The sequence below is a fragment of the Zootoca vivipara genome, chromosome 5 (assembly GCF_965207765.1).
Source record: "Zootoca vivipara chromosome 5, rZooViv2.hap1.1, whole genome shotgun sequence".
NCBI classification, from domain to species: Eukaryota; Metazoa; Chordata; class Lepidosauria; order Squamata; family Lacertidae; genus Zootoca; species Zootoca vivipara.
Genome location: NC_142588.1, coordinates 46,552,710 through 46,569,573, shown reverse-complemented (window position 1 = coordinate 46,569,573; position 16,864 = coordinate 46,552,710). Strand labels below are relative to the sequence as shown.

Below are 16,864 nucleotides of genomic sequence, written 5' to 3'. Positions count from 1 at the left end.
AAACCTCTGAGTTTTTCATAGCTGGGATATAGCCTACTGTACAACTGTAAGAATTACATTGTCTGGGGCACTCCCCTCTGCCTCTGACCCCCATTCATCACTAGCATGCAACCCCGGGGTGGTGGGGCTCCCTACAGAGGAATGCAGCCCTTGTGCCAGAAAAAGGTCACCTACAACCGTTTTATGGCATGCCCCTCCCTGGTATCAGTACCGATTAAGGCTGGTATATAAACATTTAAATAACAAACAAACATAAAAATGAATCGCTGCTGAGGTGCACTCACCATTCTGACACCCGAGGAGACTATGCTGATGCATCTCCAGCTGTTGCAGTTGACTATGGACAACCTGAGACATCACAAAAGTACATGGCAGCTGAGTGGATATAAAGGTGGGCCATTTTCTCTTCCCCAGCAGGAGCAGCTGAGACATTCAGCAGTCTTTTTCCTCAGTTGTTTGGAGGCAAATTGGCAGTTGGCTGGAGGTGATCATCTGGTGGTGGGATGCTGTGTCTATTCCATCTTTTTTTTCAAGGACAGATAACCTAGTCAAAAGCCTGAGTTTAGTATGGGCTATAAATATTTTTAATAATGATCAAATCATTGCTGAGGTGCCACCACAATTGTCAGGCCTAGCTAGCTAGGGAGGTTGTGCTGATTCCTCCTCAGCTGTTGCCGTTAGCTACAGGTGGCCTATGATGTCACAAAAAGGACATGGCATCTGAAGGGGAAATGGCAGTTACTAGTGGTAGGAGGAAGGGACCAGCACCAGGAGAAGCAGGCTAAGGGCAAGCTGTGGCAGGGGAAGCTTGGCTCCTTCCTTTCAGCTTGAGTTGCTAACTTTTTGTGCTCTGAGGGCTCTTGAACCAGTCATACCTGTAAAACAAATGAACACACTGCTTTTGTCACTGTGTGGTCCCCATCCCAAATAAACTTAGGATCCCCTACGGTTTGAGTAATTATCTTTTAGTTGAAATATGTCTGCCGGGCCTAGTAAGGTGCTTGCCTCAGGATCAATCAATGTGAACATTCACATATTTTATTTAAAATCATTTATAAATTGCTTATTTTTTTTAAAAAAAAATACACAGCATACATTATAAAAGCAAAATAACTTAAACAAGCATACAACACAAAACCAATAAAACAGTAGTATAAATGCATGTTGAAAACCAATGAAAACAGGATTTCAGGGAATTCAGACAAATAAAAACAAGGTCCTATCTTATGGATCAGGGAGAGCCTGGGCAAAAAGAAGTCTTTACAAGAAGACCCCTAGTGCAATGCTAGCACTCTACTTGTGGGCCATGATAAGCCACAAAGACCTGGGTTTGAATTTCACTTCTGCCCCCAAACTCAAGATAATTCTTTGGAGGAGGGGAGATGTTATGTCTTCAGTATCCCTCCTTTTTCCTTGCCCCACATATTTACAAATCTTTTCAGTTGCCAGTACTATGCCGAAGATTAAACCTGCGGCCTTGTGCCAGGAATGCAGGACTCTGCCTTACACCCCATCAGGCAGTTAGGCTACCTACTGTAGTTTAATATTATCTACACCTCTGGCCTTACCAACATGGTGCCTGCAGGTGCCATGGTGCCCACCATTTCCTGCCAAAGAGACAAGCTCCCCAGCTCCCCTTCACACCACATTTCAGGATTCAAAGTCTATATACTTGAGGAAGCAGCCCCTGGTCTCTTTCCTAGGGTTGCCAGACCCCCCCCCCCCGAGAAAATCTGAATTCTTCAAGTTAGCCTGTGACCACAGCCCCCCCCCCAGGGGGAGGACTTGGATCTCCAGGTGGGGAAGAGCACCTTTAAATTTTTATTACTATTAAGATCAAGTCTGTGCATGCAGTTTGCAAGCTTCAGCACAGCAGGAGCTTGTTGCAAATAATTGCATAACCTCTCAGGGCAGGCTTCCTCCTCCCATTTAACCTCTTGCCTCCAGGGTTCAGAGGTGAAAGGGATGGTACAAGAAGAGGGGGGGAAACGGACTGGGTTAAATAGGAGAAGGGTTATGAGCGGAGGCAGATTTAGGGGAGCTCAATCAGTTATGAATACACATATGAGCCTGGCATGAAGCGAGGGGGGGGCACAAAAGGTAACAAAGCATATTAAGAAGAGCAGCAGCAGGAACCAAACCTGTTGCCTCTTCTCCCTGCCACAACTCCTGGGTGACTTCTTCTTCTTCTGGAGCCAGCTCTGAGGAGGCAAGGATAAAAATTGACCCAAGGAGACAGGAGTGCTGAGAGACTGAGTGGAGCCTGAGAGCCTGGAAAAGGTATTTTATTTATTTATTTTCATTTAGAGTGAAGTGGAGACTAGTAAATCACATCGGGGTAAATGGGTGATGTGGGGGTTGCCGTTGAGGCTGAAGAAAATAAAAGGCTGAATTGGGAAGTTCCCAATCCCAGTCCAGCAAGGTTTTTTTCCCTTCCAGCACCAGGACTGTTTCAAAATAAAATCTAGATTGAAAGGGGCCTTCTGCTAGCCTACTGGTATTTTTGGCTCCTCCCACTGTGTCTTAAACACAGAACTTGGGAAATAAATTATGTCTGTGCATGAAATAGAAGTTTTGAAAGGTGAAGAGTACCCTTGACACTTTAACTTAAGTGGACAGAAACACCCATCGCATACTGTGTCTTAAACACAGGGCTTGGGAAATAAATTGTGATTTCAGAAAGAGGTTCAGAATGTTAATTTCCTTTGTGATAGTGACACTACGCCCACCTGATCACTCCCCACTTCTGCTAGATTGATTTATATGGCAGAAAGGTAGACCTGCGCTGCAGGTGATCGCATACGCTTTTATTAACGTTACATGTTCCGATGTATTTTCTTTATTTTATTCCAAACAAGCAGGAATGTAGTGGGGCACCTTAAAGAGTAGTCAATTGTATAATGATATAAGTATTGGTGAAGGATGGGGGGGGGGTAAATAGTGAGGTGAGAAGGAAATTAAATGCTTAAAGTACTAACTGGCAAATGCATCATTAACACCTGCTGTTCATAAAAGCCTTTCACAAACTTAAGTTTCATGCTTAATGTTTCATGCTTAATGATACCACCAGGGCCCACCTTGTGACATCACTACGGTCAATCCCTAAATCTCAGATTTCAGCCTTCAAATTCCAGGGTCTTTGATCTCCTGACCTCATAGCCCTAGGCCTCGGTCCTTTGTGAAATGGGGTAAGGCAAGGAGAACGCACAGATCTTCTAGAATTATCCCATTCAAACACAGCACTTTGATGTATGTTGCCCTCTCCCACTTGATTATTTATCATGGCCACGTTACATTTTCATAGAGGGAGATGAATAAGCACACCTCTGAACTGCCCTACATGAACAACTGGAGAACTTTTCTTTTGCAAGGAAGCATTGTTTGCCCCCCCCCTTTTTTCTCCTTTATTTCTTTCCAACACCCTTTTACATTTGTATGCTTATAGTTTGGTGCGATCATTCTTCCATTTAGGAAAGTATCAACAGCAAATAGAGCATTTTGGAATGAAGTAACAAGAATTTATCCTCTCTAATTGTTTGTACTTAAACTAAATGAAATCCTATGGGTCCCCCCCCCTTCTACCCTCCCTTATCCCCACACAAGCACTGGAATTTTATTTTTTAACCTTTAAGAAAATGATTTAGACTGCTTGTTGCTAAAGATATTGAGGAGCAGGACCCTAGGGCTGCATCTTCTACACCACACATTGGAACCCCCCCCCCAATACTCTTGGGAACTGTCGTTTAAATATGTGTTAAATGTATGGTATGAACTTAGCCTGTATTAGCTCCTCAGATATTATACATTTTCTACAAGTTTGATTCACGCCCCCCCTTCAATGCCCTATGTAGTTTTGTTTAACTTATGTGACTATTTCTTCATGGAGAATGTGATTCTGTGAAGAACTGATTTTACAAGACTAGTGAATAGGGAATTGATAACAAAGGCAGGACTGTCTTTTACCTCGGTCTCTCTCCATAAATTATACTCTCTAATCTGCTAATTTGATGGACCCCCTTCACCCAAACAAATTCCTTGCTTCTGCCAAATGGCCAGTGTCCAGGCCAGTCAGCATATGATGCAGTGTATTGATTTATGGTATATTTCACTGTGCCTGTGTTCAAATGAAGCTTTGATTGCTATAGTTGGAATGAACATTAAAAGGTTTCCTTAAATGTTTTCCTCCTTAGTTTCCTGCAAAAAGGTGGTATTTGCCTCATAAGAAATTTTTAAAAATGGATCTGTTCCTCTGGTTTCTTGTAACATCACCATCCTAGGGCATTTTGACCACAAACATTGAGCTTACAAATGTTCAACATATACACAGTTTAAATCATCAGAGCATTCAGCCTTCTGTTACTTTGGCGTGGAGATAATCTACACATAAATCACGAGGGGACCTCATTTCCTATGAAAAGATGGTGATTTCCCATGTAATAAACACCCTCTGTCACTTATAAAAACCCCAGCAATGCCTGGCATTCTGTAGGGACGGGGGCTTTGTGCAAAAGGTTTCTGTCCTCTGCTAGAGGTTTGACAGAAGGTGGCTGGGATATTTTGTGAAGAGGCTTTGCAGATTGTAAAATAGTCGCTAGTTTTATAAGTGGGAGATTTAAATAAACACAAGGAAAGATTCAGGTCACTTTTCATTCTCAAGCCTGTTTCTGTTTTCTCTCCTCAGGTGCACTTAAATTCATATTCACAGCCAAGGTCCTCCCAGGGGATTTTATATACCTCATTTTGTCCCTCATTTTGAAGAGTGCTCTGCTTAAGGGCAATTGTTTTCAATGCATTAGTGTACTTCAGCATGTTGTCAGATGGTGTTTTCAACATGTACATAATTACAGCTGGTCACTCAAGCATGGCCCATCAAGGCTCCATATCAGCTGGTTGTCAAGCTTAGATTGTCACTAGTAGTCAGAGTAACAACAGCCCTTCTCCATTATGGGGAAGTCAAAAAGCCAACTTTAGTGAATGTGGTGGAAATGGAAAACATCAGGAGCAGGCTTTACTAGGATAGAGCTGAAAATCTGGTGGCTCAATGATGAACAGGACAGAACTTACCAAAACTGAAATCCATTTGGTATCCAAGTATCAAAGTTCAAGAATCCTGATTCTGTCTTCACTACAGCATTAGCTAGCCCTCCCAGTTTGGTGTAATCTGGAAATTTGATTGGCGGATGGCACTAACATAGGAAAAACACTTCATAAAATGAAAAGGGAAGCTGTTGTAGCTATTGCAATGGTGTTGTGGAGTCACTTTTCTTGCTTGGCCAGCCATTTCACTCATTAACACAGGGGGTTAATTCAGGAACCCCTGTTGTGTCCTAGGTTACCATATCATGTCTTATATGGACATTGTAGCGTTTGAGGGCCACTTAAGCCCTGAATAGTTTGCAAGCATAGATGCAACTGAAACTGGCCCAGAAAACAAACTAAGGGATTTTTATTGTGAATGATTTAATCGAGGGTGCTATTAGCAGCCTTCTCATTGAACTATCCTGTCCAGAAAAGCCCATTATAATTTGGCATTCACTGGTGGAGGTAGAGGGGGATCCCTGGAATGGAAAGCTGCTGCTGTGCTAGTATTCAAACTGGGGTGAATCCACCGTGAATCCACCAGCCCACATTTCCCACTTTTCAGAAGCTGGTCATAAACATAAACGGCCTTGGATATTTAAATAAAGCCATTATGAGTATTCTCTATTTGTTAGCTGGTCATCAACTTTAGATGCAATTAAAGTGAAATTACCTCTGATAGACACATGGTTATGAACTTTCAGCCATAACTCCCTTGGTATTGCATTATTGTTTCAAATTAAAATGGTGTTTCTCTTTGCTTAAAACCTCACATTATTTTTTTAAAGCCATGGTGTGCCTAGAGAGTGATGAAATGCAAAACACACAGCCTTGCAGGGCCTTGTAAAAAGCACACAAAGACACTTGTTCAGCACAGTAAAGATAAGAATTATGAATTTATGGTTTCACAATATTGCTTACAGCAAAGTAGTGGAAGCTGGGACTTAGGCTTTTCTAGAAAGGATAATTAGAAACAATAAATAGTCACAGGACAATATTGCCCTAATCAGTTAATCATCCCTACCCAAAGTGATAAAATGACCGTTATTAATGCTTTTTTTTTTGGCATAAAGATTACTTTGGATAGAATGGCATCCTGTTTATCCACTGTTAATGTTCAGCTATTGCTTAAATAACTGTGTACTATTAAACTGAAAGGCTTAAATGTAGTCGGGTTCATACTTTTGGAAATCCCCACTTTGGAAGATGTGGGGATGTCAGTGGGCAACACTTGGATAGAAGTGACATTTATGATAACTGGTGTACAAGGGCGTACCCACCATGGGGCAAGTTAGGGCAGCTGCCCTACTCTAGAAGCCAGCTGGCAGCTGCCCCTCTCTAGAAGCAAAAGGACGCAGCGAGGGAGAGGAGGGGAGAGAGCGCAACACCCTCCTGCTGGAGCTCGCCCGGGCTGCCTCCCCACAGCCTTCACTCGTTCAGCTCATTCTGCTGCTGCTCTTACTAGAGCAAACAAGGAGGGGGGAATGGAGAACCAGAATTGGAAGAGCTGGGGTGTGGATTAAAACACTGTACGTAAAACACCACACTCACTCTGATGTTCCTCCCAGGGATCGCGGTGGGAGGGAGGGGAGAGAGAGAGAGAGAGAGAGAGAGAGAGAGAGAGAGAGAGAGAGAGAGAGAGAGAGAGAGAGAGAGAGAACTTGAAGCTGGCTGCTGAAGGATTGAAGTCTCTCTCTCGCGCGCGTGCGCGTAAAGAGAGGAGGCTGGACAGGGCGAGCCTTCCAAAGCTCCTGTGCCAGTATTTAAGATACAATTTGTTTCCTTGTTTCAGGTAGCAAATGGTCGGCACCACAGCTTTTACTCTTGTCCTTGGGGAGGGGGGATCTTTATCAGTTTAATGAAACCTCCAGCGATAATGAGGTGTGAAAGGAGTTCCGTTTTAACTGGGTGGTTTTGCATAAGGAGGCTTGGAAGGCATGGGAATGCAATGGTGTTATATCTTTCCCAATTGTCCTCCCTCCTTTGTGTCTTTTATCATCCAAGCTGTTTGGGCAGCCACTGTGTGATGTGATCTTAAAAGATGTGTGTTAGAAAGGGTGGGCATAGATGTCTCAGTTTTCTCTTTCAGCCTTAAAGGGCCAGCACCCCTTTATTGCTATAAAGCAGGCATGTCCAACAGGTAGATCATGATCTACTAATAGATCACTGGACGTCTGTGGTAGATCACTGGCTCCCCCCAAAGAAGCTCAGCAACTTTGGCTCCCCTAAAAAAAGCTCTACATCTTTGCCCTGAAGCCCCCAAAACAGGGCTTTCCTTCCTAAATAAAGCTAAACTTTGACCTGAACCCGCTAAAACATGGATGGCTTTCCTTCCTAAAAAAAAGCTCAACAACCTCAACCTGAACCCCCAAAAGGGGGTAGATCAATCACTGCCAGTTTTTAACTCTTGGAAGTTGGCCACCCCTGCTATAAAGAGTCTGCATGTAGCTTCATTGGAAGCGATGGTATGTTGGCATTGACAACAGATATTTTTTATGTTGTTATGTATTACGGTTTTTAGTTTCTTTGCTGTCTCACCAATAGAAAAACCTGGGTGGTCACTGTTAGGGAATTTTATGGGGGGGGGCACCCAAACGAGGCTTCATTTGGGAATCAAGATTGGCACAAATGCCCTCAAGGGGACCCCATTTGATCCTACAACACCACTCTAGTATCGCACCAACACGAACCCCCTCAAGATCAAGCCCTGTGTAATAAAGGCTCCCTTTCCTACCCTTTCTCTGTTGCCTGAGACTCTATGTAACCATATTTCTTTATGAATGAATACAGTGTATCTTTATTTCTAAATGAAACCCCCTTTTGCTACTCTGGCCAAGGGCTCTCAGGGATGCAGGGAACAGCCATAATCCTTTAAGCAAGAGGTCAGGTAGCCAGGGTGGTGCTCCTCTGCATATCCATAATCCATTCAGGTACCATCTCCTGCCATTCCCAACCCTCCAAAGCCAGAGGCAATACTCACACCTGGACCCATTGTCCCCCCCCCCCCCGCCAGGTACTCAAGGATCCCCTCCCAGATACTTACTGGTACTTGCTTAACAATGTTCTGGGACATCGTGCATTGTTACCGTATGTTAATCCTGTTTACCTCCTGTTTACCTGTATGCTAATGCCCCTTGCCCCTTCCCCTTTTCTGACGTTTTACCCTGTCACAAGTGATGTATGTATGATGCTTTCGATGTACATTATGGGATGGTGGTGGGAACTTTTAAAAGTTCTTGCAGCCCTGTTCATGGTGTTCAGTCTGGCATTGAACCTGCTGCGCAGTAATAAACCTTGCTGTTTGCTCCGGATCGTGGCTGGACTCCTTCCTTTTATACTCTGCAACGACCACAGGCCCTTGCCTGATGAGCTGGGTGGCTGAGCATTCTCGCACCCAGAATTTTGCCCTAACAGTCGCTTTTTATCTTTGGGCGATGCTCAGAACAAAACAGGAAGAAAGCAGGTGGTGGACTTTTGGGGGAATTGGAGTCCTTTTACTTCTTCTTCTCTCCTTTAGGAGGGATATAACTTTCCATCTCCTTCTCATAATGAACTTTGCCACTGTTTGCCATGTCTTCAAACTTGCCTATTTGTTTTGCTGACATTGTCCACCATTCAGACAATTGGGTTGCATTTCGCAGGGCAGAAGAGTCCGGACCTTGGTGTATTCAGCTTGCTAGGCTTACAGGAATCCGGACGTATGAAAGGGGTCGGTCTTGCTGTGGGCAGGATTCCTGCATTACCGGGGGGGGGGGTTGGACTAGATGACCCTGGGGGTCCCTTTCAGGCCAGCTCTACAGGATTTCTGTGAGGGGTTCAAGTGAAAGGAGCGGCTGTAGATAGTTTCTGTGCTTCAGGCTGCTATCCTATACAGGCTTACCTAGGCATAGATTGATTTCTTAAGATGGTTGTGTGAAAATTATTATGGACAAAGTATAATCATGTAGCGCCTGTATTGTAGGCTCAGCTTATAAATATGTGTAAATAAGCAATACATCATAAAGACACCACTATCTCCACTGTGGAAATATGAACCCTGGGTAAGTGCCTGGGCCCCTGGAATCTCACTGTTGTGGATATTGGGGTGGCATGGAACAATATTAAAACTTGCAGTTTGCCCCCCCCTCCTCCATTCCCTCAATACTTTTCATATAATCATAGAATCACAGTACTCCAGGTGAGGTCTGACCAGGGCAGAATACAGTGGTACTATTACTTCCCTTGATCTAGATGCTATACTCCTATTGATGCAGCCCAGAATGGGATAAGGCAAAAGATGGGATAAGGCAAAAGAAGGCAAACTTTAATTTATTTCTGTACAGCAGGCTTTGCTAAGCTGATTCCCCTCCGTGTGCTTTGGACTACAACTCCCATCTGCCTCTGGCAGCGCAGTTGTGGTCCAAAGCACGTGGAAGGTGCCAGGCTGTCAAAGGATGCTGTTCATTCATAATATGAGTGCCCATGTGCGTAGTATGGGATATGCCTTGTCCTTGCTCTTGCGTAACCACAGCTGGGCCTCAGCAGGCTCATTGAGAATGTCCCTTTTTATAGCTGCTTGTCCTGACCTTTCTCTGATCCTCCTTATTATTTCCCTGGATTTCCTCCCTTTTGGTGTTATTAGACTGGAGTCAGTTTCACCTGGGCTCTGTAGCCCCACCCACGTCCCCACTTTGTGGCACCTCCCCTCCTGTGCCTTGGCCCCGCCCCTTGCCCCTCCCCTCCCATGCCTTGGGCCCACCCCTTGCCCCCCCCTAGTTTTGATCCTGGGTACGCCCCTGCTGGTGTATCCAAGTGGAGGGATGTACTATACTGTAACATAGCTTGCCTATTTGCCTGCCTTCTGCCTGGTGTTCTTGGATCCAATCCTATCTTACTTGTGCCCTGGTGCCATCTTGCTTGGTGCATTCAGAAAACTAAACTAGCATACAGATAAGACTACATTAGAACCTTTTTTCCTTTCTGTTGGTAGGGAGTTTGACATGGGACAGTGTGCAAGCATGCTGCCTGTATTCTAATCATAGAGATGGAAAGGACCCCAACGGTCAGCCTCCCCTGTTGATGCAGGCAATCTACTGCTATAGCATCCCAGATAGGTGGCAATCAGATAGGTGGCTCCCAGATAGGTTAAGAAGCATCCATCATCTCTTGAAGCAGTACAATCTACTGTTGAGCAGCTTGTGTCACCAGGAAGTTCTTCCTTCTAAGTCCTCCTCCATTTGCACCTGTTAGTTCAAATCTTAACCTCTGGAAGCACAGGGAACAAATTTGCTCCATCAACTACCGGTATGTGACAGTATCATCTCTTCTCACCTCCTGGTGAAACATACCCAAACTCCTTAATTCTTTCCTCCTCTGAATTGGCCTCCAGACCCCTCACCTCCTTTGATCCCCTCTTATATCTGCACTCAGAAATCAGTTATGTTGAATCTTTGAGAAAATCCGCAAAATATACTTAGAGCAAAGGACTTTGCTCAAAGAATCCTGGGAACTAAGTTTTGTTAAGGATGCTAGGAAATTGGAGCTCTGTGAGGGGGAAACTACAATTCCCAGGATTCTTTGGGGGGTGTCATCTGCTTTAAATGTGCATTGGATGTGCTAAATGTATGCCCTTCCTTAGTTGCCAAAGAGGTTTTTGACTGAAAGTGTTAATACTGTTTCATACTGAACTCTGCCAACATGAGACGGTCTGTAGAATGATAATAAACTTTATAGATTTTTCCTGCTTCTTCCAAAAGCTTCTGAATCGCCTATATAGCTGGGATAATGAGACTAGCAGTATTTGGCTTTTGCTATCCCAGGCACAAAGGAAACACATCCAAAATCTCTGAACTATGACACTTGGCATCCTTTAAAGGAAGGAATGCAGGCAGCATACAGATTCTCAGTTCTATGCAGCATCTCTCTGTATCAGAACTATATACTGTATAGGAATAAGTTTTAAGGACCTGCCAAATTACCCAACTCATTTTGCCTGATGAAATGTGGAGTTGGCTCCATCCACATTGCATTGTAACCTGTGGTTGTGTTCACATGAATTGGGTCAAAAAATGATTTCCCCTTCTACAACTAATCAGGCATCACCAGCAACCCCTTCTTCAGTGTGACTTGCTTTACTTTGCTTAGATCACAGCTATCAGTTCCTCAGACCTTTGAAAACAAGCTGAGCTGAGATTCCAGACAGCATTGGTGCTTTTCAGAGGACCAGTGAATGTGTAGGGCAGCGGTCAGATTCACGTCAGTAGTTCCTGCTTCCCACCTGGTTCTCTGAACAGAGCCCATGTATATACAACTTGTGCACATGTAGGTGTTCTCTCTCTCCCCCCCCCCCCGTGTGTGTGTGTGTGTGTGTGTGTGTGTGTGTGTGTGTGTATTCTGCATTTTGCAGGGCACCAAGTTGTATGGGGAGAAGAGCCTTCACGCATACATGCTCCACATCTGAAAGAGCAGACGAATGCATGAAAGCCAGGAGTGGGTCATGATCCCAAGGACCTCAATCCCTCAACATATTTGCTGGTCCACTGAAAGGGATTATGGCAACTGATAGTATAAATAATTCTTGCCAATGGCCAATATCTTATGAGACAAATAAGTTATACATTTGACTCTGAAATAGAAGTTTTCAAAGTAGTGATTCTGTGGATGTAAGACCTTTCCAGAGATAAGAAAAGCTAAGTTTGTGTTAATCAAAAGACACAATTTGAGGTCAGACATTAGAAATAACCGCTTCTATCAGACTGTTCTACCAGACTGTCAAAATGGAAATTCTCCAGCAGTCACAGCACTCATAATGTCTTCAAAGATACTAGTGAATCCATCTGGACACAATTATAGCCCTTTCTGCCATTTGTTCCGTCCAGATCATTTGGCTCCTATGCATCAACAAATGCCTGTGTAATGGTCCTAATAAAATGTGGACTGCTAATGAGACACAGTACCAATATTGGTATAAATATGAGCTGGAGTAAAGCTACAAACAGCACAAATTAGGTTTTCCTAATGCACCTTTCACATTGTTTCATGGTCCAGGTTAGCTTCTTATTATATCACGTTTATATATCCTATGGTTAAATGGGTGCAAGGGTGGCAGTTGTGTGTTAAACAGTCAATTAAACACAGAAGAACCAGCCAAGACAGAGCAATGCATGTGGTGGTGGTTGCCTCATGATATTTTTTTGGGGGGTGGGGAGGTGGAATCTAAGCCATATATGCAGACATGACTTTTGTGGCATGACTACTGCTATGCTGTTTTGGTATTAGAACGGAAAGGTGAAGATTAATCTTGTTGCCCACCTACAGTTACAAAAGAAATTAAACTCCAAGAAGAGTTAGGCTGTAATTAGGCAGGCAGCCTTCTTGCAAAACTTTGGGAATATGTCAAAGGTTTTCTTATTCCAGCAGACATTTTAAGGAGTGTTTGGCTTTATGATGACTTTTTAGTGTTTTATTCTCTGTATGGTTTATTTTTATGACCATTATTTAGAAATGCTAATGATTAAGCAGTATATAAATGACCTAAATGAATAAAACACCAGATTCTATACACATCTGGGAATAAACCCCAATGAAAACAATGGGACATACTTCTAAGTACGTATGCATGGGATTTTGCTATTACATATTTTAATTGTGGGCTTTGTAATCAGCCTCTTTGGCTTGGAGTCATTTTATGTACACCACACACAACCAGAACACTTATTCATAAAGATCCATATATACAACAGATCTACCAATAATGAAATAATAGATCTGTGTTAGATTTTTTTAAAAAAATTACCTATAAAAATGGTAGAGATGGACACCTCAAAACCACAAGTTGTTTCCTGGTTTTCTTTAATCAACATAAGGCAAAAATTTACATTGAGGAGGAAACCATCCATACCTTGTGTATCATAATTACTGTTTAGCAATCTCGCACTAAGAAAAAATTATTAAAACTTCATGACTCATTAATAGTAAGTGATCACAATCACTTAATAGAAGAGGAAAGTGAGCTAATGATAGAAACTCTGATTAATGATTTTAACCTCAAGACACGAAGTCAAGTGAAATTAATAGCTCTGGATAGTGAATGTAAGGTTAATGTCTCATGCAGACTGCCTCTCGGTGGAGGCAACTGAGAAACAGACAAGGACTGGGTTGCACAGACAGATTTTTCATGTGTACTAGGCAGCATCTTTTACTACCAGCATTTTTCTAAACCAAGTTGAAAGGTTTTGTGCAAGCACAATAGCTAATCAGAGGGGAGGGGCAGGGGAATACATAATTAAAATGCAACAATACCTTCAAACTCTTGAAATATTTTCAGAGTGAGGCATATTAGGGACATAAAGAAGCTGTCTTCTACTAAATCAGACTACTGAGCCATCTAGCTCAATATTACTTACACTGACAGGCAGCAGCTCTCCAGGGTTCCAGGAAGAACCCTTTCTCCGCCTTGCTTGGAGATGCCAGGGATTGAACCTGGGACCTTCTGCACATAAAGCATGTGCTCTGCCCAGCAGCGCATGGGACAGTGGGGCTGAGTCTGGCTGAGTCACTGCAGCATACTGGGACAGAAGGAGGGAGAGGCATGTCAAAGTCAGTGCAATGTTAATGTGCTGGCTGCCTCTATTGGCGCGTTTGTACCATACTGACCTCACTGCTGCTGTGCCCCTCCCCTTCTTCATCCTAATATGCTGCAGCAAGCAACTGGATAGAGGTCAGGTGTGGAACACAGCCCTTGCATGACATCCACTGTTGACTCTCCTACCTTGGTGCATCCTGCACAGTTAGAGAGGAACACTGTGTGTGGATCATTATGGGATGAGATAGTTGCCTTTGATAGAGGATATTCCTAGCATTCAAGTGAGGAGGCAACCTTTCCATAGCCTGGTACCATATCACATACAGTAGCAGTTCCATAAACTGACAGGACAACTGTTTCAGATGCTGTGTGCATACCTCAAAGGGCATCACTTACAGTTTAACATCTGGATATGGCTAATGCATTGGGGCTGTACCAACTGGTGGTATTTAAAACTCAGGACAAAGATAAAGTCAGAAGATTTAACCCTGCATTTAAAGAAAATATCTTACACATAAAACCTGGTATATCACGTGGTACTGGGCCAGAACTCTTTTCCCATTGTTTGGATAAGAACTTTTTTATAAATACAGGAAACGGCCTTATTTCAGGCCATACTACAAGATCATCCAGCTCCATAGTATTTGCTTCAGATAGGAGGAATCTCAGGGCCAGGGTTCAAATATAGTTCAGGCTGCTCTATTTCATCAGTTCTACTTCACAACATGAGGTGTTTTTTTTTTTTTGCCTGACTGAACTGTGTCCTTGGACTCTGATAATGCCTCTTGCTTGCCTGGGTGGAAGATACAGAGGGGTGTGTGAGTATGTGCAGAAAATACCCTGCTGTATAAAGATAGCATTTACATTTGTTGCTCTGCCACTTTTTGCTTCTGCCCTCCCCCTATGGGCATGTGGCCCTAGGAAAGTTGCCTAGAACGGAATGTGGCCCTTGCCTGGAAAATGTTCCCCACCTTAGGTTTACTCTAACTAGCAGCCACTGTCCAGGGTCTCAAGCAGAGATCTTTCCTGTGACCTTATCTCTAATCGTTTTAAACTAGAGACACCAAGGCTTGAACACAGGATATTCTGGAGGCAAAGCAGGTGTTCTGTCACAGAGCTGTTGTTGCTCCCCCTCCCTCCCTTTTGAAATAAGCATTCAACACTGGAATCTTCACCTGTAGTATGTGCTTTCCCTGACCCTGAATGTAAGAATCATGCAGCATAAGAGTTACCATAATTGGTAAAGGAGGATATAAGGAATTTAGGCTTTATTGCTAGCTCGTGTCAGCTTCAACATTCCATTTACCCCTTTGCTAGCTTTATTCTATACAAACTATTAAAGTATCGTATTAAGAGTCTAGACTGTGAATAGGATGTGCTCCCCCTTTTTAAGTCAAAAGTGTAATAATGTCTAAATAAATAAATCAAGTGAAATTTGAATCTATAAAAAGTTTGTTTTAATGTTCAAATTCAAGAGGTTGTGCTTGCTTTGACTATTGTAGGAAAACAGCAAAGAATCTCACAGCATTGTTAAAGAGTATCTGTTCTTCTTTTATTTAAACTTTTATCAGTTTATTATTATTTTGAAAGCTTAGAAACTGGAAATTTAAACAACATCTGTCAACCAGTACCAGACAGCTTCTGCTCTCTGCATTTATGGGTTGTGCTGCATGTCAGAGGAGTCCAAATGTTCAGTTCAAACTTTTAAGATTTTGTCATACTGTGATGGGATATGTTTTATTGTATCAGTCCTGTTCATAAAGTAAATAGAGCTTTGCCATGTTTCAAAGTGATTGACCCCAAATAACATGCTGATGCTGTGTAAGATTTTCCATCGGAGGCAGAGCAGTTTGTCATGCCATGTGTATGACATGCAGCATTCACATTTCCAGCATTGTGTTGCTACAGGCCTAGTTGCCACAATAATGAGCAAAACCAGTATCTTACATAAAGTTCTCTCATTCTCATCCATGGCTATAGATAACAGGTACAGCCCATGGCCTGCCTGCCTGCCTCTCTCTCTCTCTCTCGATCTCCATTTCTCAAAAGTACTCTCTTCCCAAAAGTCTTCACTTTCACACATGCCTACCAAAGATGTACATAGTACCTCTAGCTGCACCCTCTTCAGCATCAACGAGACCCTTGCCCACCATGTGCACTGTTGCAGTAATTTAAGGAAATTTTCTCTGACTTGTGCAGAGACAAACCTGAAAGGTTTCCAATCCTAGATTCTATTCCACACTGCATTGTCGTTCTCTACACCCACATCTTTCTCCCAGACTTAAAAAACCCTTAGTAGTACTGATGGCGGTATTAAGTAGGTTATCACACGACTTAGATATGATAACCAAACAAATGTCCTGCACTCTCCAAACCAATGTCTCCTGTGCTGTCAAGGGCAGAGTAACTTACATCTTAATAGTGAGCTTGGAACCACCCTACTCCTTCTCCTCATGTTTTCTCAGAAAGGTGCTCTTCAAAAGCATCATTGATGTTTATGATCAGCTTTCCAACAAAAGCGTGCACACTATTATTTGATTTACGTATCTCTCAATCAGGGCCAAGAACCCAGTTGTAAATTATTCATTGAGCAAATTTCACAGAACTTTGGCTTTTGCCATATATAGCAAAGTTCAGTTCACTGAGTTCCACAGGGCTTGCTCTGAAGTAAGTGTGCATAATATCAGGCTGATTCAAGTTTCAATTTCACAAAAATTGTGGCTCCTGTTTTTGCTGAGCTCCTGGGTCATGCAGTTCACTGCAGGATGCTATAATTTAATGGTTCGGGCAGGCAGCTTCATTAAAAATTAAGCAAAATCCTTATTGTTGTGAAGCAACTCCAATGAAACCAGTGAGATGTTTAGCAAATTTCTAATGCGTTTTTACTGCATTCAGTGGGGCTTACTCCCCAGTAAGTATACAGCAAAATCCTACTTGTGTCTACTCAAAAGTGTATCCCATTGAGATTCACTCCCAGGTAAAAGTGTGTATAGGATTGCTGTGCTAGTCCCAACTTTTATTGGACAGCTCCTTAAAGCAGTGTTAGAGAGCCCGTTGTTTCTTTCAGTATAAAAGGCTGGAACTTCTTAAAAGTTTTGAGTCTCGAAGGGTCATCTCCCTCTATATCCCACTGTTTCCATAGCTTTGTGTTGAAAAATTGCATCCCCTCTTGTTTCTGTCCTGTGGATTTTGATAGCAAGAAAGAAACTATGAGCAGATGGC

The 16,864-nt window shown here is 42.9% G+C and overlaps 1 long non-coding RNA gene across 1 annotated transcript; it reads right to left on the bottom strand.

Moving 5' to 3' along the window:
* Positions 1-467: 467 nt before the first annotated feature.
* On the bottom strand, positions 468-13,613 carry LOC118096601 (uncharacterized). The gene is made up of 3 exons (XR_004693941.3): positions 13,464-13,613; positions 2,142-2,201; positions 468-544 (listed from the first exon to the last, which is right to left on the bottom strand). It is a non-coding gene; the product is annotated as an uncharacterized LOC118096601 (long non-coding RNA).
* Positions 13,614-16,864: the final 3,251 nt, after the last annotated feature.